Here is a 24,098-nt window from a genome sequence, read left to right as displayed (position 1 = left end):
TTAAGCTCAGCACAATGTTTCCGTGGGTCTTTCTGCCTGTTTTCTCACATTGCTCCTCACTCTTCCTCCTCCTTCCCATCGCCAGAAAGTATAGAAGGCTTTGTAAAGGAACACCACGGTGCGTTGGTGGGACGTTTTCTTTTCGATCACAATGGAATTGAGCTTTTTTTTCAGAGTGGATGGTGAATCCAGAAGGCAGGGGTTGAGAAAACATAAGCTGTTAAGTGGAGAAAAAGCCAATTTGTTTGATAATATATATTACCTAGTTTCTTATATTCGCCTGTACTATTGATGTAAGCAAAGTTGGTTGAAAGTACAGTTCCCATTTATGTCACTTTACTGAGTGGTAAAATGTTGCCCATGCCGTAGGGTTGTATGCAGTCTTTAAAATCTGGAAGAGAAAAAGCCTATTCCTGCTACGTGAAATGCCAAAGAAAAGCGGTTTGAGTGACAGAAATTCCTTGGGAGTCTTGCCACTAAGCTTGAGTGTGTTAGCCAAGCATTTGCTGCCATATTTGAAAAAGGTTGGAGATGCTGGGGATTGAACCCAGGACCTCATACATGCGAAGCATGCGCTCTACCACTGAGCTACATCCCCAAAAGTCTGTGAGCAGAGTAGAGTAGAGCAGAGCGCACACAAGTACTGATTTGACACTGCGACTTCAGGAACAAGATAATTGTTCGAAAAAAGATGCGACAGTAGGAAGCGTATTCCTTGCACATGAATGCAAGCCATGGAGATGACGGGGATTGAACCCGGGGCCTCACACATGCAAAGCGTGCGCTCTACCACTGAGCTACATCCCCAATTTAGGAGTGAGCTTAGGTTTCCTGGACTTCATTCCTCAACGCACAGACCAAAGGAGCCGAAGTGTGGAGTAAATTCTAGAGCAATAGTAATCAGTGTAGATGTGAATCCAGCTCTGAGTTACGGTCAAAGACTTGCGATTAAGCTCAGCACAATGTTTCCGTGGGTCTTTCTGCCTGTTTTCTCACATTGCTCCTCACTCTTCCTCCTCCTTCCCATCGCCAGAAAGTATAGAAGGCTTTGTAAAGGAACACCACGGTGCGTTGGTGGGACGTTTTCTTTTCGATCACAATGGAATTGAGCTTTTTTTTCAGAGTGGATGGTGAATCCAGAAGGCAGGGGTTGAGAAAACATAAGCTGTTAAGTGGAGAAAAAGCCAATTTGTTTGATAATATATATTACCTAGTTTCTTATATTCGCCTGTACTATTGATGTAAGCAAAGTTGGTTGAAAGTACAGTTCCCATTTATGTCACTTTACTGAGTGGTAAAATGTTGCCCATGCCGTAGGGTTGTATGCAGTCTTTAAAATCTGGAAGAGAAAAAGCCTATTCCTGCTACGTGAAATGCCAAAGAAAAGCGGTTTGAGTGACAGAAATTCCTTGGGAGTCTTGCCACTAAGCTTGAGTGTGTTAGCCAAGCATTTGCTGCCATATTTGAAAAAGGTTGGAGATGCTGGGGATTGAACCCAGGACCTCATACATGCGAAGCATGCGCTCTACCACTGAGCTACATCCCCAAAAGTCTGTGAGCAGAGCAGAGTAGAGCAGAGCGCACACAAGTACTGATTTGACACTGCAACTTCAGGAACAAGATAATTGTTCGACAAAAGATGCGACAGTAGAATGCGTATTCCTTGAACATGAATGCAAGCTATGGAGATGCCGGGGATTGAACCCGGGGCCTCACACATGCAAAGCGTGCGCTCTACCACTGAGCTACATCCCCAATTCAGGAGTGAGCTTAGGTTTCCTGGACTTCATTCCTCAACGCACAGACCAAAGGAGACGAAGTGTGGAGTAAATTCTAGAGCAATAGTAATCAGTGTAGATGTGAATCCAGCTCTGAGTTACGGTCAAAGACTTGCGATTAAGCTCAGCACAATGTTTCCGTGGGTCTTTCTGCCTGTTTTCTCACATTGCTCCTCACTCTTCCTCCTCCTTCCCATCGCCAGAAAGTATAGAAGGCTTTGTAAAGGAACACCACGGTGTGTTGGTGGGACGTTAACTTTTCGATCACAATGGAATTGAGCTTTTTTTTCAGAGTGGATGGTGAATCCAGAAGGCAGGGGTTGAGAAAACATAAGCTGTTAAGTGGAGAAAAAGCCAATTTGTTTGATAATATATATTACCTAGTTTCTTATATTCGCCTGTACTATTGATGTAAGCAAAGTTGGTTGAAAGTACAGTTCCCATTTATGTCACTTTACTGAGTGGTAAAATGTTGCCCATGCCGTAGGGTTGTATGCAGTCTTTAAAATCTGGAAGAGAAAAAGCCTATTCCTGCTACGTGAAATGCCAAAGAAAAGCGGTTTGAGTGACAGAAATTCCTTGGGAGTCTTGCCACTAAGCTTGAGTGTGTTAGCCAAGCATTTGCTGCCATATTTGAAAAAGGTTGGAGATGCTGGGGATTGAACCCAGGACCTCATACATGCGAAGCATGTGCTCTACCACTGAGCTACATCCCCAAAAGTCTGTGAGCAGAGTAGAGTAGAGCAGAGCGCACACAAGTACTGATTTGACACTGCGACTTCAGGAACAAGATAATTGTTCGAAAAAAGATGCGACAGTAGGAAGCGTATTCCTTGCACATGAATGCAAGCCATGGAGATGCCGGGGATTGAAACCGGGGCCTCACACATGCAAAGCGTGCGCTCTACCACTGAGCTACATCCCCAATTTAGGAGTGAGCTTAGGTTTCCTGGACTTCATTCCTCAACGCACAGACCAAAGGAGCCGAAGTGTGGAGTAAATTCTAGAGCAATAGTAATCAGTGTAGATGTGAATCCAGCTCTGAGTTACGGTCAAAGACTTGCGATTAAGCTCAGCACAATGTTTCCGTGGGTCTTTCTGCCTGTTTTCTCACATTGCTCCTCACTCTTCCTCCTCCTTCCCATCGCCAGAAAGTATAGAAGGCTTTGTAAAGGAACACCACGGTGTGTTGGTGGGACGTTTTCTTTTCGATCACAATGGAATTGAGCTTTTTTTTCAGAGTGGATGGTGAATCCAGAAGGCAGGGGTTGAGAAAACATAAGCTGTTAAGTGGAGAAAAAGCCAATTTGTTTGATAATATATATTACCTAGTTTCTTATATTCGCCTGTACTATTGATGTAAGCAAAGTTGGTTGAAAGTACAGTTCCCATTTATGTCACTTTACTGAGTGGTAAAATGTTGCCCATGCCGTAGGGTTGTATGCAGTCTTTAAAATCTGGAAGAGAAAAAGCCTATTCCTGCTACGTGAAATGCCAAAGAAAAGCGGTTTGAGTGACAGAAATTCCTTGGGAGTCTTGCCACTAAGCTTGAGTGTGTTAGCCAAGCATTTGCTGCCATATTTGAAAAAGGTTGGAGATGCTGGGGATTGAACCCAGGACCTCATACATGCAAAGCATGTGCTCTACCACTGAGCTACATCCCCAAAAGTCTGTGAGCAGAGTAGAGAAGAGCAGAGCGCACACAAGTACTGATTTGACACTGCGACTTCAGGAACAAGATAATTGTTCGAAAAAAGATGCGACAGTAGGAAGCATATTCCTTGCACATTAATGCAAGCCATGGAGATGCCGGGGATTGAACCCAGGGCCTCACACATGCAAAGCGTGCGCTCTACCACTGAGCTACATCCCCAATTTAGGAGTGAGCTTAGGTTTCCTGGACTTCATTCCTCAACGCACAGACCAAAGGAGCCGAAGTGTGGAGTAAATTCTAGAGCAATAGTAATCAGTGTAGATGTGAATCCAGCTCTGAGTTACGGTCAAAGACTTGCGATTAAGCTCAGCACAATGTTTCCGTGGGTCTTTCTGCCTGTTTTCTCACATTGCTCCTCACTCTTCCTCCTCCTTCCCATCGCCAGAAAGTATAGAAGGCTTTGTAAAGGAACACCACGGTGTGTTGGTGGGATGTTTTCTTTTCGATCACAATGGAATTGAGCTTTTTTTTCAGAGTGGATGGTGAATCCAGAAGGCAGGGGTTGAGAAAACATAAGCTGTTAAGTGGAGAAAAAGTCAATTTGTTTGATAATATATATTACCTAGTTTCTTATATTAGCCTGTACTATTGATGTAAGCAAAGTTAGTTGAAAGTACAGTTCCCATTTATGTCACTTTACTGAGTGGTAAAATGTTGCCCATGCCGTAGGGTTGTATGCAGTCTTTAAAATCTGGAAGAGAAAAAGCCTATTCCTGCTACGTGAAATGCCAAAGAAAAGCGGTTTGAGTGACAGAAATTCCTTGGGAGTCTTGCCACTAAGCTTGAGTGTGTTAGCCAAGCATTTGCTGCCATATTTGAAAATGGTTGGAGATGCTGGGGATTGAACCCAGGACCTCATACAAGCGAAGCATGCGCTCTACCACTGAGCTACATCCCCAAAAGTCTGTGAGCAGAGTAGAGTAGAGCAGAGCGCACACAAGTACTGATTTGACACTGCGACTTCAGGAACAAGATAATTGTTCGAAAAAAGATGCGACAGTAGGAAGCGTATTCCTTGCACATGAATGCAAGCCATGGAGATGCCGGGGATTGAACCCGGGGCCTCACACATGCAAAGCGTGCGCTCTACCACTGAGCTACATCCCCAATTTAGGAGTGAGCTTAGGTTTCCTGGACTTCATTCCTCAACGCACAGACCAAAGGAGCCGAAGTGTGGAGTAAATTCTAGAGCAATAGTAATCAGTGTAGATGTGAATCCAGCTCTGAGTTACGGTCAAAGACTTGCGATTAAGCTCAGCACAATGTTTCCGTGGGTCTTTCTGCCTGTTTTCTCACATTGCTCCTCACTCTTCCTCCTCCTTCCCATCGCCAGAAAGTATAGAAGGCTTTGTAAAGGAACACCACGGTGTGTTGGTGGGACGTTTTCTTTTCGATCACAATGGAATTGAGCTTTTTTTTCAGAGTGGATGGTGAATCCAGAAGGCAGGGGTTGAGAAAACATAAGCTGTTAAGTGGAGAAAAAGCCAATTTGTTTGATAATATATATTACCTAGTTTCTTATATTCGCCTGTACTATTGATGTAAGCAAAGTTGGTTGAAAGTACAGTTCCCATTTATGTCACTTTACTGAGTGGTAAAATGTTGCCCATGCCGTAGGGTTGTATGCAGTTTTTAAAATCTGGAAGAGAAAAAGCCTATTCCTGCTACGTGAAATGCCAAAGAAAAGCGGTTTGAGTGACAGAAATTCCTTGGGAGTCTTGCCACTAAGCTTGAGTGTGTTAGCCAAGCATTTGCTGCCATATTGGAAAATGGTTGGAGATGCTGGGGATTGAACCCAGGACCTCATACAAGCGAAGCATGCGCTCTACCACTGAGCTACATCCCCAAAAGTCTGTGAGCAGAGTAGAGTAGAGCAGAGCGCACACAAGTACTGATTTGACACTGCGACTTCAGGAACAAGATAATTGTTCGAAAAAAGATGCGACAGTAGGAAGCGTATTCCTTGCACATGAATGCAAGCCATGGAGATGCCGGGGATTGAACCCGGGGCCTCACACATGCAAAGCGTGCGCTCTACCACTGAGCTACATCCCCAATTTAGGAGTGAGCTTAGGTTTCCTGGACTTCATTCCTCAACGCACAGACCAAAGGAGCCGAAGTGTGGAGTAAATTCTAGAGCAATAGTAATCAGTGTAGATGTGAATCCAGCTCTGAGTTACGGTCAAAGACTTGCGATTAAGCTCAGCACAATGTTTCCGTGGGTCTTTCTGCCTGTTTTCTCACATTGCTCCTCACTCTTCCTCCTCCTTCCCATCGCCAGAAAGTATAGAAGGCTTTGTAAAGGAACACCACGGTGTGTTGGTGGGACGTTTTCTTTTCGATCACAATGGAATTGAGCTTTTTTTTCAGAGTGGATGGTGAATCCAGAAGGCAGGGGTTGAGAAAACATAAGCTGTTAAGTGGAGAAAAAGCCAATTTGTTTGATAATATATATTACCTAGTTTCTTATATTCGCCTGTACTATTGATGTAAGCAAAGTTGGTTGAAAGTACAGTTCCCATTTATGTCACTTTACTGAGTGGTAAAATGTTGCCCATGCCGTAGGGTTGTATGCAGTCTTTAAAATCTGGAAGAGAAAAAGCCTATTCCTGCTACGTGAAATGCCAAAGAAAAGCGGTTTGAGTGACAGAAATTCCTTGGGAGTCTTGCCACTAAGCTTGAGTGTGTTAGCCAAGCATTTGCTGCCATATTTGAAAAAGGTTGGAGATGCTGGGGATTGAACCCAGGACCTCATACATGCGAAGCATGTGCTCTACCACTGAGCTACATCCCCAAAAAGTCTGTGAGCAGAGTAGAGTAGAGCAGAGCGCACACAAGTACTGATTTGACACTGCGACTTCAGGAACAAGATAATTGTTCGAAAAAAGATGCGACAGTAGGAAGCGTATTCCTTGCACATGAATGCCAGCCATGGAGATGCCGGGGATTGAACCCGGGGCCTCACACATGCAAAGCGTGCGCTCTACCACTGAGCTACATCCCCAATTTAGGAGTGAGCTTAGGTTTCCTGGACTTCATTCCTCAACGCACAGACCAAAGGAGCCGAAGTGTGGAGTAAATTCTAGAGCAATAGTAATCAGTGTAGATGTGAATCCAGCTCTGAGTTACGGTCAAAGACTTGCGATTAAGCTCAGCACAATGTTTCCGTGGGTCTTTCTGCCTGTTTTCTCACATTGCTCCTCACTCTTCCTCCTCCTTCCCATCGCCAGAAAGTATAGAAGGCTTTGTAAAGGAACACCACGGTGTGTTGGTGGGACGTTTTCTTTTCGATCACAATGGAATTGAGCTTTTTTTTCAGAGTGGATGGTGAATCCAGAAGGCAGGGGTTGAGAAAACATAAGCTGTTAAGTGGAGAAAAAGCCAATTTGTTTGATAATATATATTACCTAGTTTCTTATATTCGCCTGTACTATTGATGTAAGCAAAGTTGGTTGAAAGTACAGTTCCCATTTATGTCACTTTACTGAGTGGTAAAATGTTGCCCATGCCGTAGGGTTGTATGCAGTCTTTAAAATCTGGAAGAGAAAAAGCCTATTCCTGCTACGTGAAATGCCAAAGAAAAGCGGTTTGAGTGACAGAAATTCCTTGGGAGTCTTGCCACTAAGCTTGAGTGTGTTAGCCAAGCATTTGCTGCCATATTTGAAAAAGGTTGGAGATGCTGGGGATTGAACCCAGGACCTCATACATGCGAAGCATGCGCTCTACCACTGAGCTACATCCCCAAAAGTCTGTGAGCAGAGTAGAGTAGAGCAGAGCGCACACAAGTACTGATTTGACACTGCGACTTCAGGAACAAGATAATTGTTCGAAAAAAGATGCGACAGTAGGAAGCGTATTCCTTGCACATGAATGCAAGCCATGGAGAGGCCGGGGATTGAGCCCGGGGCCTCACACATGCAAAGCGTGCGCTCTACCACTGAGCTACATCCCCAATTTAGGAGTGAGCTTAGGTTTCCTGGACTTCATTCCTCAACGCACAGACCAAAGGAGCCGAAGTGTGGAGTAAATTCTAGAGCAATAGTAATCAGTGTAGATGTGAATCCAGCTCTGAGTTACGGTCAAAGACTTGCGATTAAGCTCAGCACAATGTTTCCGTGGGTCTTTCTGCCTGTTTTCTCACATTGCTCCTCACTCTTCCTCCTCCTTCCCATCGCCAGAAAGTATAGAAGGCTTTGTAAAGGAACACCACGGTGTGTTGGTGGGACGTTTTCTTTTCGATCACAATGGAATTGAGCTTTTTTTTCAGAGTGGATGGTGAATCCAGAAGGCAGGGGTTGAGAAACAGGTCTTTCTGCCTGTTTTCTCACATTGCTCCTCACTCTTCCTCCTCCTTCCCATCGCCAGAAAGTATAGAAGGCTTTGTAAAGGAACACCACGGTGTGTTGGTGGGACGTTTTCTTTTCGATCACAATGGAATTGAGCTTTTTTTTCAGAGTGGATGGTGAATCCAGAAGGCAGGGGTTGAGAAAACATAAGCTGTTAAGTGGAGAAAAAGCCAATTTGTTTGATAATATATATTACCTAGTTTCTTATATTCGCCTGTACTATTGATGTAAGCAAAGTTGGTTGAAAGTACAGTTCCCATTTATGTCACTTTACTGAGTGGTAAAATGTTGCCCATGCCGTAGGGTTGTATGCAGTCTTTAAAATCTGGAAGAGAAAAAGCCTATTCCTGCTACGTGAAATGCCAAAGAAAAGCGGTTTGAGTGACAGAAATTCCTTGGGAGTCTTGCCACTAAGCTTGAGTGTGTTAGCCAAGCATTTGCTGCCATATTTGAAAAAGGTTGGAGATGCTGGGGATTGAACCCAGGCCCTCATACATGCGAAGCATGCGCTCTACCACTGAGCTACATCCCCAAAAGTCTGTGAGCAGAGTAGAGTAGAGAAGAGCAGAGCGCACACAAGTACTGATTTGACACTGCGACTTCAGGAACAAGATAATTGTTCGAAAAAAGATGCGACAGTAGGAAGCGTATTCCTTGCACATGAATGCAAGCCATGAAGATGCCGGGGATTGAACGCGGGGCCTCACACATGCAAAGCGTGCGCTCTACCACTGAGCTACATCCCCAATTTAGGAGTGAGCTTAGGTTTCCTGGACTTCATTCCTCAACGCACAGACCAAAGGAGCCGAAGTGTGGAGTAAATTCTAGAGCAATAGTAATCAGTGTAGATGTGAATCCAGCTCTGAGTTACGGTCAAAGACTTGCGATTAAGCTCAGCACAATGTTTCCGTGGGTCTTTCTGCCTGTTTTCTCACATTGCTCCTCACTCTTCCTCCTCCTTCCCATCGCCAGAAAGTATAGAAGGCTTTGTAAAGGAACACCACGGTGTGTTGGTGGGACGTTTTCTTTTCGATCACAATGGAATTGAGCTTTTTTTTCAGAGTGGATGGTGAATCCAGAAGGCAGGGGTTGAGAAAACATAAGCTGTTAAGTGGAGAAAAAGCCAATTTGTTTGATAATATATATTACCTAGTTTCTTATATTCGCCTGTACTATTGATGTAAGCAAAGTTGGTTGAAAGTACAGTTCCCATTTATGTCACTTTACTGAGTGGTAAAATGTTGCCCATGCCGTAGGGTTGTATGCAGTCTTTAAAATCTGGAAGAGAAAAAGCCTATTCCTGCTACGTGAAATGCCAAAGAAAAGCGGTTTGAGTGACAGAAATTCCTTGGGAGTCTTGCCACTAAGCTTGAGTGTGTTAGCCAAGCATTTGCTGCCATATTTGAAAGAGGTTGGAGATGCTGGGGATTGAACCCAGGACCTCATACATGCGAAGCATGTGCTCTACCACTGAGCTACATCCCCAAAAGTCTGTGAGCAGAGTAGAGTAGAGTAGAGCAGAGCGCACACAAGTACTGATTTGACACTGCGACTTCAGGAACAAGATAATTGTTCGAAAAAAGATGCGACAGTAGGAAGCGTATTCCTTGCACATGAATGCAAGCCATGGAGATGCCGGGGATTGAACCCGGGACCTCACACATGCAAAGCGTGCGCTCTACCACTGAGCTACATCCCCAATTTAGGAGTGAGTTTAGGTTTCCTGGACTTCATTCCTCAACGCACAGACCAAAGGAGCCGAAGTGTGGAGTAAATTCTAGAGCAATAGTAATCAGTGTAGATGTGAATCCAGCTCTGAGTTACGGTCAAAGACTTGCGATTAAGCTCAGCACAATGTTTCCGTGGGTCTTTCTGCCTGTTTTCTCACATTGCTCCTCACTCTTCCTCCTCCTTCCCATCGCCAGAAAGTATAGAAGGCTTTGTAAAGGAACACCACGGTGCGTTGGTGGGACGTTTTCTTTTCGATCACAATGGAATTGAGCTTTTTTTTCAGAGTGGATGGTGAATCCAGAAGGCAGGGGTTGAGAAAACATAAGCTGTTAAGTGGAGAAAAAGCCAATTTGTTTGATAATATATATTACCTAGTTTCTTATATTCGCCTGTACTATTGATGTAAGCAAAGTTGGTTGAAAGTACAGTTCCCATTTATGTCACTTTACTGAGTGGTAAAATGTTGCCCATGCCGTAGGGTTGTATGCAGTCTTTAAAATCTGGAAGAGAAAAAGCCTATTCCTGCTACGTGAAATGCCAAAGAAAAGCGGTTTGAGTGACAGAAATTCCTTGGGAGTCTTGCCACTAAGCTTGAGTGTGTTAGCCAAGCATTTGCTGCCATATTTGAAAAAGGTTGGAGATGCTGGGGATTGAACCCAGGACCTCATACATGCGAAGCATGTGCTCTACCACTGAGCTACATCCCCAAAAGTCTGTGAGCAGAGTAGAGTAGAGCAGAGCGCACACAAGTACTGATTTGACACTGCGACTTCAGGAACAAGATAATTGTTCGAAAAAAGATGCGACAGTAGGAAGCGTATTCCTTGCACATGAATGCAAGCCATGTAGATGCCGGGGATTGAACCCGGGGCCTCACACATGCAAAGCGTGCGCTCTACCACTGAGCTACATCCCCAATTTAGGAGTGAGCTTAGGTTTCCTGGACTTCATTCCTCAACGCACAGACCAAAGGAGCCGAAGTGTGGAGTAAATTCTAGAGCAATAGTAATCAGTGTAGATGTGAATCCAGCTCTGAGTTACGGTCAAAGACTTGCGATTAAGCTCAGCACAATGTTTCCGTGGGTCTTTCTGCCTGTTTTCTCACATTGCTCCTCACTCTTCCTCCTCCTTCCCATCGCCAGAAAGTATAGAAGGCTTTGTAAAGGAACACCACAGTGTGTTGGTGGGACGTTTTCTTTTCGATCACAATGGAATTGAGCTTTTTTTTCAGAGTGGATGGTGAATCCAGAAGGCAGGGGTTGAGAAAACATAAGCTGTTAAGTGGAGAAAAAGCCAATTTGTTTGATAATATATATTACCTAGTTTCTTATATTCGCCTGTACTATTGATGTAAGCAAAGTTGGTTGAAAGTACAGTTCCCATTTATGTCACTTTACTGAGTGGTAAAATGTTGCCCATGCCGTAGGGTTGTATGCAGTCTTTAAAATCTGGAAGAGAAAAAGCCTATTCCTGCTACGTGAAATGCCAAAGAAAAGCGGTTTGAGTGACAGAAATTCCTTGGGAGTCTTGCCACTAAGCTTGAGTGTGTTAGCCAAGCATTTGCTGCCATATTTGAAAAAGGTTGGAGATGCTGGGGATTGAACCCAGGACCTCATACATGCGAAGCATGCGCTCTACCACTGAGCTACATCCCCAAAAGTCTGTGAGCAGAGTAGAGTAGAGCAGAGCGCACACAAGTACTGATTTGACACTGCGACTTCAGGAACAAGATAATTGTTCGAAAAAAGATGCGACAGTAGGAAGCGTATTCCTTGCACATGAATGCAAGCCATGGAGATGCCAGGGATTGAACCCGGGGCCTCACACATGCAAAGCGTGCGCTCTACCACTGAGCTACATCCCCAATTTAGGAGTGAGCTTAGGTTTCCTGGACTTCATTCCTCAACACACAGACCAAAGGAGCCGAAGTGTGAAGTAAATTCTAGAGCAATAGTAATCAGTGTAGATGTGAATCCAGCTCTGAGTTACGGTCAAAGACTTGCGATTAAGCTCAGCACAATGTTTCCGTGGGTCTTTCTGCCTGTTTTCTCACATTGCTCCTCACTCTTCCTCCTCCTTCCCATCGCCAGAAAGTATAGAAGGCTTTGTAAAGGAACACCACGGTGTGTTGGTGGGACGTTTTCTTTTCGATCACAATGGAATTGAGCTTTTTTTTCAGAGTGGATGGTGAATCCAGAAGGCAGGGGTTGAGAAAACATAAGCTGTTAAGTGGAGAAAAAGCCAATTTGTTTGATAATATATATTACCTAGTTTCTTATATTCGCCTGTACTATTGATGTAAGCAAAGTTGGTTGAAAGTACAGTTCCCATTTATGTCACTTTACTGAGTGGTAAAATGTTGCCCATGCCGTAGGGTTGTATGCAGTCTTTAAAATCTGGAAGAGAAAAAGCCTATTCCTGCTACGTGAAATGCCAAAGAAAAGCGGTTTGAGTGACAGAAATTCCTTGGGAGTCTTGCCACTAAGCTTGAGTGTGTTAGCCAGGCATTTGCTGCCATATTTGAAAAAGGTTGGAGATGCTGGGGATTGAACCCAGGACCTCATACATGCGAAGCATGTGCTCTACCACTGAGCTACATCCCCAAAAGTCTGTGAGCAGAGTAGAGTAGAGCAGAGCGCACACAAGTACTGATTTGACACTGCGACTTCAGGAACAAGATAATTGTTCGAAAAAAGATGCGACAGTAGGAAGCGTATTCCTTGCACATGAATGCAAGCCATGGAGATGCCGGGGATTGAACCCGGGGCCTCACACATGCAAAGCGTGCGCTCTACCACAGAGATACATCCCCAATTTAGGAGTGAGCTTAGGTTTCCTGGACTTCATTCCTCAACGCACAGACCAAAGGAGCCGAAGTGTGGAGTAAATTCTAGAGCAATAGTAATCAGTGTAGATGTGAATCCAGCTCTGAGTTACGGTCAAAGACTTGCGATTAAGCTCAGCACAATGTTTCCGTGGGTCTTTCTGCCTGTTTTCTCACATTGCTCCTCACTCTTCCTCCTCCTTCCCATCGCCAGAAAGTATAGAAGGCTTTGTAAAGGAACACCACGGTGTGTTGGTGGGACGTTTTCTTTTCGATCACAATGGAATTGAGCTTTTTTTTCAGAGTGGATGGTGAATCCAGAAGGCAGGGGTTGAGAAAACATAAGCTGTTAAGTGGAGAAAAAGCCAATCTGTTTGATAATATATATTACCTAGTTTCTTATATTCGCCTGTACTATTGATGTAAGCAAAGTTGGTTGAAAGTACAGTTCCCATTTATGTCACTTTACTGAGTGGTAAAATGTTGCCCATGCCGTAGGGTTGTATGCAGTCTTTAAAATCTGGAAGAGAAAAAGCCTATTCCTGCTACGTGAAATGCCAAAGAAAAGCGGTTTGAGTGACAGAAATTCCTTGGGAGTCTTGCCACTAAGCTTGAGTGTGTTAGCCAGGCATTTGCTGCCATATTTGAAAAAGGTTGGAGATGCTGGGGATCGAACCCAGGACCTCATACATGCGAAGCATGTGCTCTACCACTGAGCTACATCCCCAAAAGTCTGTGAGCAGAGTAGAGTAGAGCAGAGCGCACACAAGTACTGATTTGACACTGCGACTTCAGGAACAAGATAATTGTTCGAAAAAAGATGCGACAGTAGGAAGCGTATTCCTTGCACATGAATGCAAGCCATGGAGATGCCGGGGATTGAACCCGGGGCCTCACACATGCAAAGCGTGCGCTCTACCACTGAGCTACATCCCCAATTTAGGAGTGAGCTTAGGTTTCCTGGACTTCATTCCTCAACGCACAGACCAAAGGAGCCGAAGTGTGGAGTAAATTCTAGAGCAATAGTAATCAGTGTAGATGTGAATCCAGCTCTGAGTTACGGTCAAAGACTTGCGATTAAGCTCAGCACAATGTTTCCGTGGGTCTTTCTGCCTGTTTTCTCACATTGCTCCTCACTCTTCCTCCTCCTTCCCATCGCCAGAAAGTATAGAAGGCTTTGTAAAGGAACACCACGGTGTGTTGGTGGGACGTTTTCTTTTCGATCACAATGGAATTGAGCTTTTTTTTCAGAGTGGATGGTGAATCCAGAAGGCAGGGGTTGAGAAAACATAAGCTGTTAAGTGGAGAAAAAGCCAATTTGTTTGATAATATATATTACCTAGTTTCTTATATTCGCCTGTACTATTGATGTAAGCAAAGTTGGTTGAAAGTACAGTTCCCATTTATGTCACTTTACTGAGTGGTAAAATGTTGCCCATGCCGTAGGGTTGTATGCAGTCTTTAAAATCTGGAAGAGAAAAAGCCTATTCCTGCTACGTGAAATGCCAAAGAAAAGCGGTTTGAGTGACAGAAATTCCTTGGGAGTCTTGCCACTAAGCTTGAGTGTGTTAGCCAAGCATTTGCTGCCATATTTGAAAAAGGTTGGAGATGCTGGGGATTGAACCCAGGCCCTCATACATGCGAAGCATGCGCTCTACCACTGAGCTACATCCCCAAAAGTCTGTGAGCAGAGTAGAGTAGAGAAGAGCAGAGCGCACACAAGTACTGATTTGACACTGCGACTTCAGGAACAAGATAATTGTTCGAAAAAAGATGCGACAGTAGGAAGCGTATTCCTTGCACATGAATGCAAGCCATGAAGATGCCGAGGATTGAACGCGGGGCCTCACACATGCAAAGCGTGCGCTCTACCACTGAGCTACATCCCCAATTTAGGAGTGAGCTTAGGTTTCCTGGACTTCATTCCTCAACGCACAGACCAAAGGAGCCGAAGTGTGGAGTAAATTCTAGAGCAATAGTAATCAGTGTAGATGTGAATCCAGCTCTGAGTTACGGTCAAAGACTTGCGATTAAGCTCAGCACAATGTTTCCGTGGGTCTTTCTGCCTGTTTTCTCACATTGCTCCTCACTCTTCCTCCTCCTTCCCATCGCCAGAAAGTATAAAAGGCTTTGTAAAGGAACACCACGGTGTGTTGGTGGGACGTTTTCTTTTCGATCACAATGGAATTGAGCTTTTTTTTCAGAGTGGATGGTGAATCCAGAAGGCAGGGGTTGAGAAAACATAAGCTGTTAAGTGGAGAAAAAGCCAATTTGTTTGATAATATATATTACCTAGTTTCTTATATTCGCCTGTACTATTGATGTAAGCAAAGTTGGTTGAAAGTACAGTTCCCATTTATGTCACTTTACTGAGTGGTAAAATGTTGCCCATGCCGTAGGGTTGTATGCAGTCTTTAAAATCTGGAAGAGAAAAAGCCTATTCCTGCTACGTGAAATGCCAAAGAAAAGCGGTTTGAGTGACAGAAATTCCTTGGGAGTCTTGCCACTAAGCTTGAGTGTGTTAGCCAAGCATTTGCTGCCATATTTGTAAAAGGTTGGAGATGCTGGGGATTGAACCCAGGACCTCATACATGCGAAGCATGTGCTCTACCACTGAGCTACATCCCCAAAAGTCTGTGAGCAGAGTAGAGTAGAGCAGAGCGCACACAAGTACTGATTTGACACTGCGACTTCAGGAACAAGATAATTGTTCAAAAAAAGAGGCGACAGTAGGAAGCGTATTCCTTGCACATGAATGCAAGCCATGGAGATGCCGGGGATTGAACCCGGGGCCTTACACATGCAAAGCGTGCGCTCTACCTCTGAGCTACATCCCCAATTTAGGAGTGAGCTTAGGTTTCCTGGACTTCATTCCTCAACGCACAGACCAAAGGAGCCGAAGTGTGGAGTAAATTCTAGAGCAATAGTAATCAGTGTAGATGTGAATCCAGCTCTGAGTTACGGTCAAAGACTTGCGATTAAGCTCAGCACAATGTTTCCGTGGGTCTTTCTGCCTGTTTTCTCACATTGCTCCTCACTCTTCCTCCTCCTTCCCATCGCCAGAAAGTATAGAAGGCTTTGTAAAGGAACACCACGGTGTGTTGGTGGGACGTTTTCTTTTCGATCACAATGGAATTGAGCTTTTTTTTCAGAGTGGATGGTGAATCCAGAAGGCAGGGGTTGAGAAAACATAAGCTGTTAAGTGGAGAAAAAGCCAATTTGTTTGATAATATATATTACCTAGTTTCTTATATTCGCCTGTACTATTGATGTAAGCAAAGTTGGTTGAAAGTACAGTTCCCATTTATGTCACTTTACTGAGTGGTAAAATGTTGCCCATGCCGTAGGGTTGTATGCAGTCTTTAAAATCTGGAAGAGAAAAAGCCTATTCCTGCTACGTGAAATGCCAAAGAAAAGCGGTTTGAGTGACAGAAATTCCTTGGGAGTCTTGCCACTAAGCTTGAGTGTGTTAGCCAAGCATTTGCTGCCATATTTGAAAAAGGTTGGAGATGCTGGGGATTGAACCCAGGACCTCATACATGCGAAGCATGTGCTCTACCACTGAGCTACATCCCCAAAAGTCTATGAGCAGAGTAGAGTAGAGCAGAGCGCACACAAGTACTGATTTGACACTGCGACTTCAGGAACAAGATAATTGTTCGAAAAAAGATGCGACAGTAGGAAGCGTATTCCTTGCACATGAATGCAAGCCATGGAGATGCCGGGGATTGAACCCGGGGCCTCACACATGCAAAGCGTGCGCTCTACCACAGAGCTACATCCCCAATTTAGGAGTGAGCTTAGGTTTCCTGGACTTCATTCCTCTACGCACAGACCAAAGGAGCCGAAGTGTGGAGTAAATTCTAGAGCAATAGTAATCAGTGTAGATGTGAATCCAGCTCTGAGTTACGGTCAAAGACTTGCGATTAAGCTCAGCACAATGTTTCCGTGGGTCTTTCTGCCTGTTTTCTCACATTGCTCCTCACTCTTCCTCCTCCTTCCCATCGCCAGAAAGTATAGAAGGCTTTGTAAAGGAACACCACGGTGTGTTGGTGGGACGTTTTCTTTTCGATCACAATGGAATTGAGCTTTTTTTTCAGAGTGGATGGTGAATCCAGAAGGCAGGGGTTGAGAAAACATAAGCTGTTAAGTGGAGAAAAAGCCAATTTGTTTGATAATATATATTACCTAGTTTCTTATATTCGCCTGTACTATTGATGTAAGCAAAGTTGGTTGAAAGTACAGTTCCCATTTATGTCACTTTACTGAGTGGTAAAATGTTGCCCATGCCGTAGGGTTGTATGCAGTCTTTAAAATCTGGAAGAGAAAAAGCCTATTCCTGCTACGTGAAATGCCAAAGAAAAGCGGTTTGAGTGACAGAAATTCCTTGGGAGTCTTGCCACTAAGCTTGAGTGTGTTAGCCAGGCATTTGCTGCCATATTTGAAAAAGGTTGGAGATGCTGGGGATCGAACCCAGGACCTCATACATGCGAAGCATGTGCTCTACCACTGAGCTACATCCCCAAAAGTCTGTGAGCAGAGTAGAGTAGAGCAGAGCGCACACAAGTACTGATTTGACACTGCGACTTCAGGAACAAGATAATTGTTCGAAAAAAGATGCGACAGTAGGAAGCGTATTCCTTGCACATGAATGCAAGCCATGGAGATGCCGGGGATTGAACCCGGGGCCTCACACATGCAAAGCGTGCGCTCTACCACTGAGCTACATCCCCAATTTAGGAGTGAGCTTAGGTTTCCTGGACTTCATTCCTCAACGCACAGACCAAAGGAGCCGAAGTGTGGAGTAAATTCTAGAGCAATAGTAATCAGTGTAGATGTGAATCCAGCTCTGAGTTACGGTCAAAGACTTGCGATTAAGCTCAGCACAATGTTTCCGTGGGTCTTTCTGCCTGTTTTCTCACATTGCTCCTCACTCTTCCTCCTCCTTCCCATCGCCAGAAAGTATAGAAGGCTTTGTAAAGGAACACCACGGTGTGTTGGTGGGACGTTTTCTTTTCGATCACAATGGAATTGAGCTTTTTTTTCAGAGTGGATGGTGAATCCAGAAGGCAGGGGTTGAGAAAACATAAGCTGTTAAGTGGAGAAAAAGCCAATTTGTTTGATAATATATATTACCTAGTTTCTTATATTCGCCTGTACTATTGATGTAAGCAAAGTTGGTTGAAAGTACAGTTCCCATTTATGTCACTTTACTGAGTGGTAAAATGTTGCCCATGCCGTAGGGTTGTATGCAGTCTTTAAAATCTGGAAGAGAAAAAGCCTATTCCTGCTACGTGAAATGCCAAAGAAAAGCGGTTTGAGTGACAGAAATTCCTTGGGAGTCTTGCCACTAAGCTTGAGTGTGTTAGCCAAGCATTTGCTGCCATATTTGAAAAAGGTTGGAGATGCTGGGGATTGAACCCAGGCCCTCATACATGTGAAGCATGCGCTCTACCACTGAGCTACATCCCCAAAAGTCTGTGAGCAGAGTAGAGTAGAGAAGAGCAGAGCGCACACAAGTACTGATTTGACACTGCGACTTCAGGAACAAGATAATTGTTCGAAAAAAGATGCGACAGTAGGAAGCGTATTCCTTGCACATGAATGCAAGCCATGAAGATGCCGGGGATTGAACGCGGGGCCTCACACATGCAAAGCGTGCGCTCTACCACTGAGCTACATCCCCAATTTAGGAGTGAGCTTAGGTTTCCTGGACTTCATTCCTCAACGCACAGACCAAAGGAGCCGAAGTGTGGAGTAAATTCTAGAGCAATAGTAATCAGTGTAGATGTGAATCCAGCTCTGAGTTACGGTCAAAGACTTGCGATTAAGCTCAGCACAATGTTTCCGTGGGTCTTTCTGCCTGTTTTCTCACATTGCTCCTCACTCTTCCTCCTCCTTCCCATCGCCAGAAAGTATAGAAGGCTTTGTAAAGGAACACCACGGTGTGTTGGTGGGACGTTTTCTTTTCGATCACAATGGAATTGAGCTTTTTTTTCAGAGTGGATGGTGAATCCAGAAGGCAGGGGTTGAGAAAACATAAGCTGTTAAGTGGAGAAAAAGCCAATTTGTTTGATAATATATATTACCTAGTTTCTTATATTCGCCTGTACTATTGATGTAAGCAAAGTTGGTTGAAAGTACAGTTCCCATTTATGTCACTTTACTGAGTGGTAAAATGTTGCCCATGCCGTAGGGTTGTATGCAGTCTTTAAAATCTGGAAGAGAAAAAGCCTATTCCTGCTACGTGAAATGCCAAAGAAAAGCGGTTTGAGTGACAGAAATTCCTTGGGAGTCTTGCCACTAAGCTTGAGTGTGTTAGCCAAGCATTTGCTGCCATATTTGAAAAAGGTTGGAGATGCTGGGGATTGAACCCAGGACCTCATACATGCGAAGCATGTGCTCTACCACTGAGCTACATCCCCAAAAGTCTGTGAGCAGAGTAGAGTAGAGCAGAGCGCACACAAGTACTGATTTGACACTGCGACTTCAGGAACAAGATAATTGTTCGAAAAAAGATGCGACAGTAGGAAGCGTATTCCTTGCACATGAATGCAAGCCAGGGAGATGCCGGGGATTGAACCCAGGGCCTCACACATGCAAAGCGTGCGCTCTACCACTGAGCTACATCCCCAATTAAGGAGTGAGCTTAGGTTTCCTGGACTTCATTCCTCAACGCACAGACCAAAGGAGCCGAAGTGTGGAGTAAATTCTAGAGCAATAGTAATCAGTGTAGATGTGAATCCAGCTCTGAGTTACGGTCAAAGACTTGCGATTAAGCTCAGCACAATGTTTCCGTGGGTCTTTCTGCCTGTTTTCTCACATTGCTCCTCACTCTTCCTCCTCCTTCCCATCGCCAGAAAGTATAGAAGGCTTTGTAAAGGAACACCACGGTGTGTTGGTGGGACGTTTTCTTTTCGATCACAATGGAATTGAGCTTTTTTTTCAGAGTGGATGGTGAATCCAGAAGGCAGGGGTTGAGAAAACATAAGCTGTTAAGTGGAGAAAAAGCCAATTTGTTTGATAATATATATTACCTAGTTTCTTATATTCGCCTGTACTATTGATGTAAGCAAAGTTGGTTGAAAGTACAGTTCCCATTTATGTCACTTTACTGAGTGGTAAAATGTTGCCCATGCCGTAGGGTTGTATGCAGTCTTTAAAATCTGGAAGAGAAAAAGCCTATTCCTGCTACGTGAAATGCCAAAGAAAAGCGGTTTGAGTGACAGAAATTCCTTGGGAGTCTTGCCACTAAGCTTGAGTGTGTTAGCCAAGCATTTGCTGCCATATTTGAAAAAGGTTGGAGATGCTGGGGATTGAACCCAGGACCTCATACATGCGAAACATGTGCTCTACCACTGAGCTACATCCCCAAAAGTCTGTGAGCAGAGTAGAGTAGAGCAGAGCGCACACAAGTACTGATTTGACACTGCGACTTCAGGAACAAGATAATTGTTCGAAAAAAGATGCGACAGTAGGAAGCGTATTCCTTGCACATGAATGCAAGCCATGGAGATGCCGGGGATTGAACCCGGGGCCTCACACATGCAAAGCGTGCGCTCTACCCCTGAGCTACATCCCCAATTTAGGAGTGAGCTTAGGTTTCCTGGACTTCATTCCTCAACGCACAGACCAAAGGAGCCGAAGTGTGGAGTAAATTCTAGAGCAATAGTAATCAGTGTAGATGTGAATCCAGCTCTGAGTTACGGTCAAAGACTTGCGATTAAGCTCAGCACAATGTTTCCGTGGGTCTTTCTGCCTGTTTTCTCACATTGCTCCTCACTCTTCCTCCTCCTTCCCATCGCCAGAAAGTATAGAAGGCTTTGTAAAGGAACACCACGGTGTGTTGGTGGGACGTTTTCTTTTCGATCACAATGGAATTGAGCTTTTTTTTCAGAGTGGATGGTGAATCCAGAAGGCAGGGGTTGAGAAAACATAAGCTGTTAAGTGGAGAAAAAGCCAATTTGTTTGATAATATATATTACCTAGTTTCTTATATTCGCCTGTACTATTGATGTAAGCAAAGTTGGTTGAAAGTACAGTTCCCATTTATGTCACTTTACTGAGTGGTAAAATGTTGCCCATGCCGTAGGGTTGTATGCAGTCTTTAAAATCTGGAAGAGAAAAAGCCTATTCCTGCTACGTGAAATGCCAAAGAAAAGCGGTTTGAGTGACAGAAATTCCTTGGGAGTCTTGCCACTAAGCTTGAGTGTGTTAGCCAAGCATTTGCTGCTTGAACCCAGGACCTCATACATGCGAAACATGTGCTCTACCACTGAGCTACATCCCCAAAAGTCTGTGAGCAGAGTAGAGTAGAGCAGAGCGCACACAAGTACTGATTTGACACTGCGACTTCAGGAACAAGATAATTGTTCGAAAAAAGATGCGACAGTAGGAAGCGTATTCCTTGCACATGAATGCAAGCCATGGAGATGCCGGGGATTGAACCCGGGGCCTCACACATGCAAAGCGTGCGCTCTACCCCTGAGCTACATCCCCAATTTAGGAGTGAGCTTAGGTTTCCTGGACTTCATTCCTCAACGCACAGACCAAAGGAGCCGAAGTGTGGAGTAAATTCTAGAGCAATAGTAATCAGTGTAGATGTGAATCCAGCTCTGAGTTACGGTCAAAGACTTGCGATTAAGCTCAGCACAATGTTTCCGTGGGTCTTTCTGCCTGTTTTCTCACATTGCTCCTCACTCTTCCTCCTCCTTCCCATCGCCAGAAAGTATAGAAGGCTTTGTAAAGGAACACCACGGTGTGTTGGTGGGACGTTTTCTTTTCGATCACAATGGAATTGAGCTTTTTTTTCAGAGTGGATGGTGAATCCAGAAGGCAGGGGTTGAGAAAACATAAGCTGTTAAGTGGAGAAAAAGCCAATTTGTTTGATAATATATATTACCTAGTTTCTTATATTCGCCTGTACTATTGATGTAAGCAAAGTTGGTTGAAAGTACAGTTCCCATTTATGTCACTTTACTGAGTGGTAAAATGTTGCCCATGCCGTAGGGTTGTATGCAGTCTTTAAAATCTGGAAGAGAAAAAGCCTATTCCTGCTACGTGAAATGCCAAAGAAAAGCGGTTTGAGTGACAGAAATTCCTTGGGAGTCTTGCCACTAAGCTTGAGTGTGTTAGCCAGGCATTTGCTGCCATATTTGAAAAAGGTTGGAGATGCTGGGGATTGAACCCAGGACCTCATACATGCGAAGCATGTGCTCTACCACTGAGCTACATCCCCAAAAGTCTGTGAGCAGAGTAGAGTAGAGCAGAGCGCACACAAGTACTGATTTGACACTGCGACTTCAGGAACAAGATAATTGTTCGAAAAAAGATGCGACAGTAGGAAGCGTATTCCTTGCACATGAATGCAAGCCATGGAGATGCCGGGGATTGAACCCGGGGCCTCACACATGCAAAGCGTGCGCTCTACCACTGAGCTACATCCCCAATTTAGGAGTGAGCTTAGGTTTCCTGGACTTCATTCCTCAACGCACAGACCAAAGGAGCCGAAGTGTGGAGTAAATTCTAGAGCAATAGTAATCAGTGTAGATGTGAATCCAGCTCTGAGTTACGGTCAAAGACTTGCGATTAAGCTCAGCACAATGTTTCCGTGGGTCTTTCTGCCTGTTTTCTCACATTGCTCCTCACTCTTCCTCCTCCTTCCCATCGCCAGAAAGTATAGAAGGCTTTGTAAAGGAACACCACGGTGTGTTGGTGGGACGTTTTCTTTTCGATCACAATGGAATTGAGCTTTTTTTTCAGAGTGGATGGTGAATCCAGAAGGCAGGGGTTGAGAAAACATAAGCTGTTAAGTGGAGAAAAAGCCAATTTGTTTGATAATATATATTACCTAGTTTCTTATATTCGCCTGTACTATTGATGTAAGCAAAGTTGGTTGAAAGTACAGTTCCCATTTATGTCACTTTACTGAGTGGTAAAATGTTGTCCATGCCGTAGGGTTGTATGCAGTCTTTAAAATCTGGAAGAGAAAAAGCCTATTCCTGCTACGTGAAATGCCAAAGAAAAGCGGTTTGAGTGACAGAAATTCCTTGGGAGTCTTGCCACTAAGCTTGAGTGTGTTAGCCAAGCATTTGCTGCCATATTTGAAAAAGGTTGGAGATGCTGGGGATTGAACCCAGGCCCTCATACATGCGAAGCATGCGCTCTACCACTGAGCTACATCCCCAAAAGTCTGTGAGCAGAGTAGAGTAGAGAAGAGCAGAGCGCACACAAGTACTGATTTGACACTGCGACTTCAGGAACAAGATAATTGTTCGAAAAAAGATGCGACAGTAGGAAGCGTATTCCTTGCACATGAATGCAAGCCATGAAGATGCCGGGGATTGAACGCGGGGCCTCACACATGCAAAGCGTGCGCTCTACCACTGAGCTACATCCCCAATTTAGGAGTGAGCTTAGGTTTCCTGGACTTCATTCCTCAACGCACAGACCAAAGGAGCCGAAGTGTGGAGTAAATTCTAGAGCAATAGTAATCAGTGTAGATGTGAATCCAGCTCTGAGTTACGGTCAAAGACTTGCGATTAAGCTCAGCACAATGTTTCCGTGGGTCTTTCTGCCTGTTTTCTCACATTGCTCCTCACTCTTCCTCCTCCTTCCCATCGCCAGAAAGTATAGAAGGCTTTGTAAAGGAACACCACGGTGTGTTGGTGGGACGTTTTCTTTTCGATCACAATGGAATTGAGCTTTTTTTTCAGAGTGGATGGTGAATCCAGAAGGCAGGGGTTGAGAAAACATAAGCTGTTAAGTGGAGAAAAAGCCAATTTGTTTGATAATATATATTACCTAGTTTCTTATATTCGCCTGTACTATTGATGTAAGCAAAGTTGGTTGAAAGTACAGTTCCCATTTATGTCACTTTACTGAGTGGTAAAATGTTGCCCATGCCGTAGGGTTGTATGCAGTCTTTAAAATCTGGAAGAGAAAAAGCCTATTCCTGCTACGTGAAATGCCAAAGAAAAGCGGTTTGAGTGACAGAAATTCCTTGGGAGTCTTGCCACTAAGCTTGAGTGTGTTGGCCAAGCATTTGCTGCCATATTTGAAAAAGGTTGGAGATGCTGGGGATTGAACCCAGGACCTCATACATGCGAAGCATGTGCTCTACCACTGAGCTACATCCCCAAAAGTCTGTGAGCAGAGTAGAGTAGAGCAGAGCGCACACAAGTACTGATTTGACACTGCGACTTCAGGAACAAGATAATTGTTCGAAAAAAGATGCGACAGTAGGAAGCGTATTCCTTGCACATGAATGCAAGCCATGGAGATGCCGGGGATTGAACCCGGGGCCTCACACATGCAAAGCGTGCGCTCTACCACTGAGCTACATCCCCAATTAAGGAGTGAGCTTAGGTTTCCTGGACTTCATTCCTCAACGCACAGACCAAAGGAGCCGAAGTGTGGAGTAAATTCTAGAGCAATAGTAATCAGTGTAGATGTGAATCCAGCTCTGAGTTACGGTCAAAGACTTGCGATTAAGCTCAGCACAATGTTTCCGTGGGTCTTTCTGCCTGTTTTCTCACATTGCTCCTCACTCTTCCTCCTCCTTCCCATCGCCAGAAAGTATAGAAGGCTTTGTAAAGGAACACCACAGTGTGTTGGTGGGACGTTTTCTTTTCGATCACAATGGAATTGAGCTTTTTTTTCAGAGTGGATGGTGAATCCAGAAGGCAGGGGTTGAGAAAACATAA

At 44.4% G+C, this 24,098-nt stretch overlaps 49 non-coding genes across 49 annotated transcripts; all 49 read right to left on the bottom strand.

The window, feature by feature from the left end:
* Positions 1–526: 526 nt before the first annotated feature.
* TRNAA-CGC (transfer RNA alanine (anticodon CGC)) lies at positions 527–598 on the bottom strand. Its single transcript has one exon. It is a non-coding gene; the product is annotated as a tRNA-Ala (tRNA).
* A 137-nt stretch (positions 599–735) lies between these two features.
* TRNAA-UGC (transfer RNA alanine (anticodon UGC)) lies at positions 736–807 on the bottom strand. The gene has a single exon. It is a non-coding gene; the product is annotated as a tRNA-Ala (tRNA).
* A 667-nt stretch (positions 808–1,474) lies between these two features.
* TRNAA-CGC (transfer RNA alanine (anticodon CGC)) lies at positions 1,475–1,546 on the bottom strand. Its single transcript has one exon. It is a non-coding gene; the product is annotated as a tRNA-Ala (tRNA).
* Positions 1,547–1,683: 137 nt separating this feature from the next.
* Positions 1,684–1,755, bottom strand: TRNAA-UGC (transfer RNA alanine (anticodon UGC)). Its single transcript has one exon. It is a non-coding gene; the product is annotated as a tRNA-Ala (tRNA).
* A 667-nt stretch (positions 1,756–2,422) lies between these two features.
* Positions 2,423–2,494, bottom strand: TRNAA-CGC (transfer RNA alanine (anticodon CGC)). Its single transcript has one exon. It is a non-coding gene; the product is annotated as a tRNA-Ala (tRNA).
* Positions 2,495–2,631: 137 nt separating this feature from the next.
* Positions 2,632–2,703, bottom strand: TRNAA-UGC (transfer RNA alanine (anticodon UGC)). Its single transcript has one exon. It is a non-coding gene; the product is annotated as a tRNA-Ala (tRNA).
* Positions 2,704–3,370: 667 nt separating this feature from the next.
* TRNAA-UGC (transfer RNA alanine (anticodon UGC)) lies at positions 3,371–3,442 on the bottom strand. The gene has a single exon. It is a non-coding gene; the product is annotated as a tRNA-Ala (tRNA).
* A 137-nt stretch (positions 3,443–3,579) lies between these two features.
* On the bottom strand, positions 3,580–3,651 carry TRNAA-UGC (transfer RNA alanine (anticodon UGC)). The gene has a single exon. It is a non-coding gene; the product is annotated as a tRNA-Ala (tRNA).
* A 667-nt stretch (positions 3,652–4,318) lies between these two features.
* TRNAA-CGC (transfer RNA alanine (anticodon CGC)) lies at positions 4,319–4,390 on the bottom strand. Its single transcript has one exon. It is a non-coding gene; the product is annotated as a tRNA-Ala (tRNA).
* A 137-nt stretch (positions 4,391–4,527) lies between these two features.
* Positions 4,528–4,599, bottom strand: TRNAA-UGC (transfer RNA alanine (anticodon UGC)). The gene has a single exon. It is a non-coding gene; the product is annotated as a tRNA-Ala (tRNA).
* Positions 4,600–5,266: 667 nt separating this feature from the next.
* On the bottom strand, positions 5,267–5,338 carry TRNAA-CGC (transfer RNA alanine (anticodon CGC)). The gene has a single exon. It is a non-coding gene; the product is annotated as a tRNA-Ala (tRNA).
* Positions 5,339–5,475: 137 nt separating this feature from the next.
* On the bottom strand, positions 5,476–5,547 carry TRNAA-UGC (transfer RNA alanine (anticodon UGC)). The gene has a single exon. It is a non-coding gene; the product is annotated as a tRNA-Ala (tRNA).
* A 667-nt stretch (positions 5,548–6,214) lies between these two features.
* On the bottom strand, positions 6,215–6,286 carry TRNAA-CGC (transfer RNA alanine (anticodon CGC)). The gene has a single exon. It is a non-coding gene; the product is annotated as a tRNA-Ala (tRNA).
* A 138-nt stretch (positions 6,287–6,424) lies between these two features.
* TRNAA-UGC (transfer RNA alanine (anticodon UGC)) lies at positions 6,425–6,496 on the bottom strand. The gene has a single exon. It is a non-coding gene; the product is annotated as a tRNA-Ala (tRNA).
* Positions 6,497–7,163: 667 nt separating this feature from the next.
* On the bottom strand, positions 7,164–7,235 carry TRNAA-CGC (transfer RNA alanine (anticodon CGC)). Its single transcript has one exon. It is a non-coding gene; the product is annotated as a tRNA-Ala (tRNA).
* A 137-nt stretch (positions 7,236–7,372) lies between these two features.
* Positions 7,373–7,444, bottom strand: TRNAA-UGC (transfer RNA alanine (anticodon UGC)). Its single transcript has one exon. It is a non-coding gene; the product is annotated as a tRNA-Ala (tRNA).
* An 854-nt stretch (positions 7,445–8,298) lies between these two features.
* On the bottom strand, positions 8,299–8,370 carry TRNAA-CGC (transfer RNA alanine (anticodon CGC)). Its single transcript has one exon. It is a non-coding gene; the product is annotated as a tRNA-Ala (tRNA).
* Positions 8,371–8,512: 142 nt separating this feature from the next.
* Positions 8,513–8,584, bottom strand: TRNAA-UGC (transfer RNA alanine (anticodon UGC)). The gene has a single exon. It is a non-coding gene; the product is annotated as a tRNA-Ala (tRNA).
* A 667-nt stretch (positions 8,585–9,251) lies between these two features.
* TRNAA-CGC (transfer RNA alanine (anticodon CGC)) lies at positions 9,252–9,323 on the bottom strand. The gene has a single exon. It is a non-coding gene; the product is annotated as a tRNA-Ala (tRNA).
* A 142-nt stretch (positions 9,324–9,465) lies between these two features.
* On the bottom strand, positions 9,466–9,537 carry TRNAA-UGC (transfer RNA alanine (anticodon UGC)). Its single transcript has one exon. It is a non-coding gene; the product is annotated as a tRNA-Ala (tRNA).
* A 667-nt stretch (positions 9,538–10,204) lies between these two features.
* TRNAA-CGC (transfer RNA alanine (anticodon CGC)) lies at positions 10,205–10,276 on the bottom strand. Its single transcript has one exon. It is a non-coding gene; the product is annotated as a tRNA-Ala (tRNA).
* Positions 10,277–10,413: 137 nt separating this feature from the next.
* On the bottom strand, positions 10,414–10,485 carry TRNAA-UGC (transfer RNA alanine (anticodon UGC)). The gene has a single exon. It is a non-coding gene; the product is annotated as a tRNA-Ala (tRNA).
* A 667-nt stretch (positions 10,486–11,152) lies between these two features.
* On the bottom strand, positions 11,153–11,224 carry TRNAA-CGC (transfer RNA alanine (anticodon CGC)). The gene has a single exon. It is a non-coding gene; the product is annotated as a tRNA-Ala (tRNA).
* Positions 11,225–11,361: 137 nt separating this feature from the next.
* On the bottom strand, positions 11,362–11,433 carry TRNAA-UGC (transfer RNA alanine (anticodon UGC)). Its single transcript has one exon. It is a non-coding gene; the product is annotated as a tRNA-Ala (tRNA).
* A 667-nt stretch (positions 11,434–12,100) lies between these two features.
* TRNAA-CGC (transfer RNA alanine (anticodon CGC)) lies at positions 12,101–12,172 on the bottom strand. Its single transcript has one exon. It is a non-coding gene; the product is annotated as a tRNA-Ala (tRNA).
* Positions 12,173–12,309: 137 nt separating this feature from the next.
* On the bottom strand, positions 12,310–12,381 carry TRNAA-UGC (transfer RNA alanine (anticodon UGC)). Its single transcript has one exon. It is a non-coding gene; the product is annotated as a tRNA-Ala (tRNA).
* A 667-nt stretch (positions 12,382–13,048) lies between these two features.
* On the bottom strand, positions 13,049–13,120 carry TRNAA-CGC (transfer RNA alanine (anticodon CGC)). The gene has a single exon. It is a non-coding gene; the product is annotated as a tRNA-Ala (tRNA).
* A 137-nt stretch (positions 13,121–13,257) lies between these two features.
* Positions 13,258–13,329, bottom strand: TRNAA-UGC (transfer RNA alanine (anticodon UGC)). The gene has a single exon. It is a non-coding gene; the product is annotated as a tRNA-Ala (tRNA).
* Positions 13,330–13,996: 667 nt separating this feature from the next.
* TRNAA-CGC (transfer RNA alanine (anticodon CGC)) lies at positions 13,997–14,068 on the bottom strand. Its single transcript has one exon. It is a non-coding gene; the product is annotated as a tRNA-Ala (tRNA).
* A 142-nt stretch (positions 14,069–14,210) lies between these two features.
* TRNAA-UGC (transfer RNA alanine (anticodon UGC)) lies at positions 14,211–14,282 on the bottom strand. The gene has a single exon. It is a non-coding gene; the product is annotated as a tRNA-Ala (tRNA).
* A 667-nt stretch (positions 14,283–14,949) lies between these two features.
* Positions 14,950–15,021, bottom strand: TRNAA-CGC (transfer RNA alanine (anticodon CGC)). The gene has a single exon. It is a non-coding gene; the product is annotated as a tRNA-Ala (tRNA).
* A 137-nt stretch (positions 15,022–15,158) lies between these two features.
* TRNAA-UGC (transfer RNA alanine (anticodon UGC)) lies at positions 15,159–15,230 on the bottom strand. Its single transcript has one exon. It is a non-coding gene; the product is annotated as a tRNA-Ala (tRNA).
* Positions 15,231–15,897: 667 nt separating this feature from the next.
* TRNAA-CGC (transfer RNA alanine (anticodon CGC)) lies at positions 15,898–15,969 on the bottom strand. The gene has a single exon. It is a non-coding gene; the product is annotated as a tRNA-Ala (tRNA).
* Positions 15,970–16,106: 137 nt separating this feature from the next.
* TRNAA-UGC (transfer RNA alanine (anticodon UGC)) lies at positions 16,107–16,178 on the bottom strand. The gene has a single exon. It is a non-coding gene; the product is annotated as a tRNA-Ala (tRNA).
* Positions 16,179–16,845: 667 nt separating this feature from the next.
* On the bottom strand, positions 16,846–16,917 carry TRNAA-CGC (transfer RNA alanine (anticodon CGC)). Its single transcript has one exon. It is a non-coding gene; the product is annotated as a tRNA-Ala (tRNA).
* A 137-nt stretch (positions 16,918–17,054) lies between these two features.
* Positions 17,055–17,126, bottom strand: TRNAA-UGC (transfer RNA alanine (anticodon UGC)). The gene has a single exon. It is a non-coding gene; the product is annotated as a tRNA-Ala (tRNA).
* Positions 17,127–17,793: 667 nt separating this feature from the next.
* Positions 17,794–17,865, bottom strand: TRNAV-CAC (transfer RNA valine (anticodon CAC)). Its single transcript has one exon. It is a non-coding gene; the product is annotated as a tRNA-Val (tRNA).
* Positions 17,866–18,007: 142 nt separating this feature from the next.
* On the bottom strand, positions 18,008–18,079 carry TRNAA-UGC (transfer RNA alanine (anticodon UGC)). The gene has a single exon. It is a non-coding gene; the product is annotated as a tRNA-Ala (tRNA).
* A 667-nt stretch (positions 18,080–18,746) lies between these two features.
* On the bottom strand, positions 18,747–18,818 carry TRNAA-CGC (transfer RNA alanine (anticodon CGC)). Its single transcript has one exon. It is a non-coding gene; the product is annotated as a tRNA-Ala (tRNA).
* A 137-nt stretch (positions 18,819–18,955) lies between these two features.
* TRNAA-UGC (transfer RNA alanine (anticodon UGC)) lies at positions 18,956–19,027 on the bottom strand. Its single transcript has one exon. It is a non-coding gene; the product is annotated as a tRNA-Ala (tRNA).
* A 667-nt stretch (positions 19,028–19,694) lies between these two features.
* Positions 19,695–19,766, bottom strand: TRNAA-CGC (transfer RNA alanine (anticodon CGC)). Its single transcript has one exon. It is a non-coding gene; the product is annotated as a tRNA-Ala (tRNA).
* Positions 19,767–19,903: 137 nt separating this feature from the next.
* TRNAA-UGC (transfer RNA alanine (anticodon UGC)) lies at positions 19,904–19,975 on the bottom strand. Its single transcript has one exon. It is a non-coding gene; the product is annotated as a tRNA-Ala (tRNA).
* Positions 19,976–20,820: 845 nt separating this feature from the next.
* Positions 20,821–20,892, bottom strand: TRNAA-UGC (transfer RNA alanine (anticodon UGC)). The gene has a single exon. It is a non-coding gene; the product is annotated as a tRNA-Ala (tRNA).
* Positions 20,893–21,559: 667 nt separating this feature from the next.
* On the bottom strand, positions 21,560–21,631 carry TRNAA-CGC (transfer RNA alanine (anticodon CGC)). Its single transcript has one exon. It is a non-coding gene; the product is annotated as a tRNA-Ala (tRNA).
* A 137-nt stretch (positions 21,632–21,768) lies between these two features.
* Positions 21,769–21,840, bottom strand: TRNAA-UGC (transfer RNA alanine (anticodon UGC)). Its single transcript has one exon. It is a non-coding gene; the product is annotated as a tRNA-Ala (tRNA).
* Positions 21,841–22,507: 667 nt separating this feature from the next.
* Positions 22,508–22,579, bottom strand: TRNAA-CGC (transfer RNA alanine (anticodon CGC)). The gene has a single exon. It is a non-coding gene; the product is annotated as a tRNA-Ala (tRNA).
* Positions 22,580–22,721: 142 nt separating this feature from the next.
* On the bottom strand, positions 22,722–22,793 carry TRNAA-UGC (transfer RNA alanine (anticodon UGC)). The gene has a single exon. It is a non-coding gene; the product is annotated as a tRNA-Ala (tRNA).
* Positions 22,794–23,460: 667 nt separating this feature from the next.
* On the bottom strand, positions 23,461–23,532 carry TRNAA-CGC (transfer RNA alanine (anticodon CGC)). The gene has a single exon. It is a non-coding gene; the product is annotated as a tRNA-Ala (tRNA).
* Positions 23,533–23,669: 137 nt separating this feature from the next.
* Positions 23,670–23,741, bottom strand: TRNAA-UGC (transfer RNA alanine (anticodon UGC)). Its single transcript has one exon. It is a non-coding gene; the product is annotated as a tRNA-Ala (tRNA).
* Positions 23,742–24,098: the final 357 nt, after the last annotated feature.

This window comes from Phyllobates terribilis, unplaced genomic scaffold, assembly GCF_046119375.1.
Source record: "Phyllobates terribilis strain yellow unplaced genomic scaffold, ASM4611937v1 Scaffold_1__5_contigs__length_1240528914, whole genome shotgun sequence".
Lineage (NCBI taxonomy): Eukaryota > Metazoa > Chordata > Amphibia > Anura > Dendrobatidae > Phyllobates > Phyllobates terribilis.
Note: the sequence above shows the minus strand (reverse complement) of the source record. Positions and strands in the feature narration are given on the sequence as shown.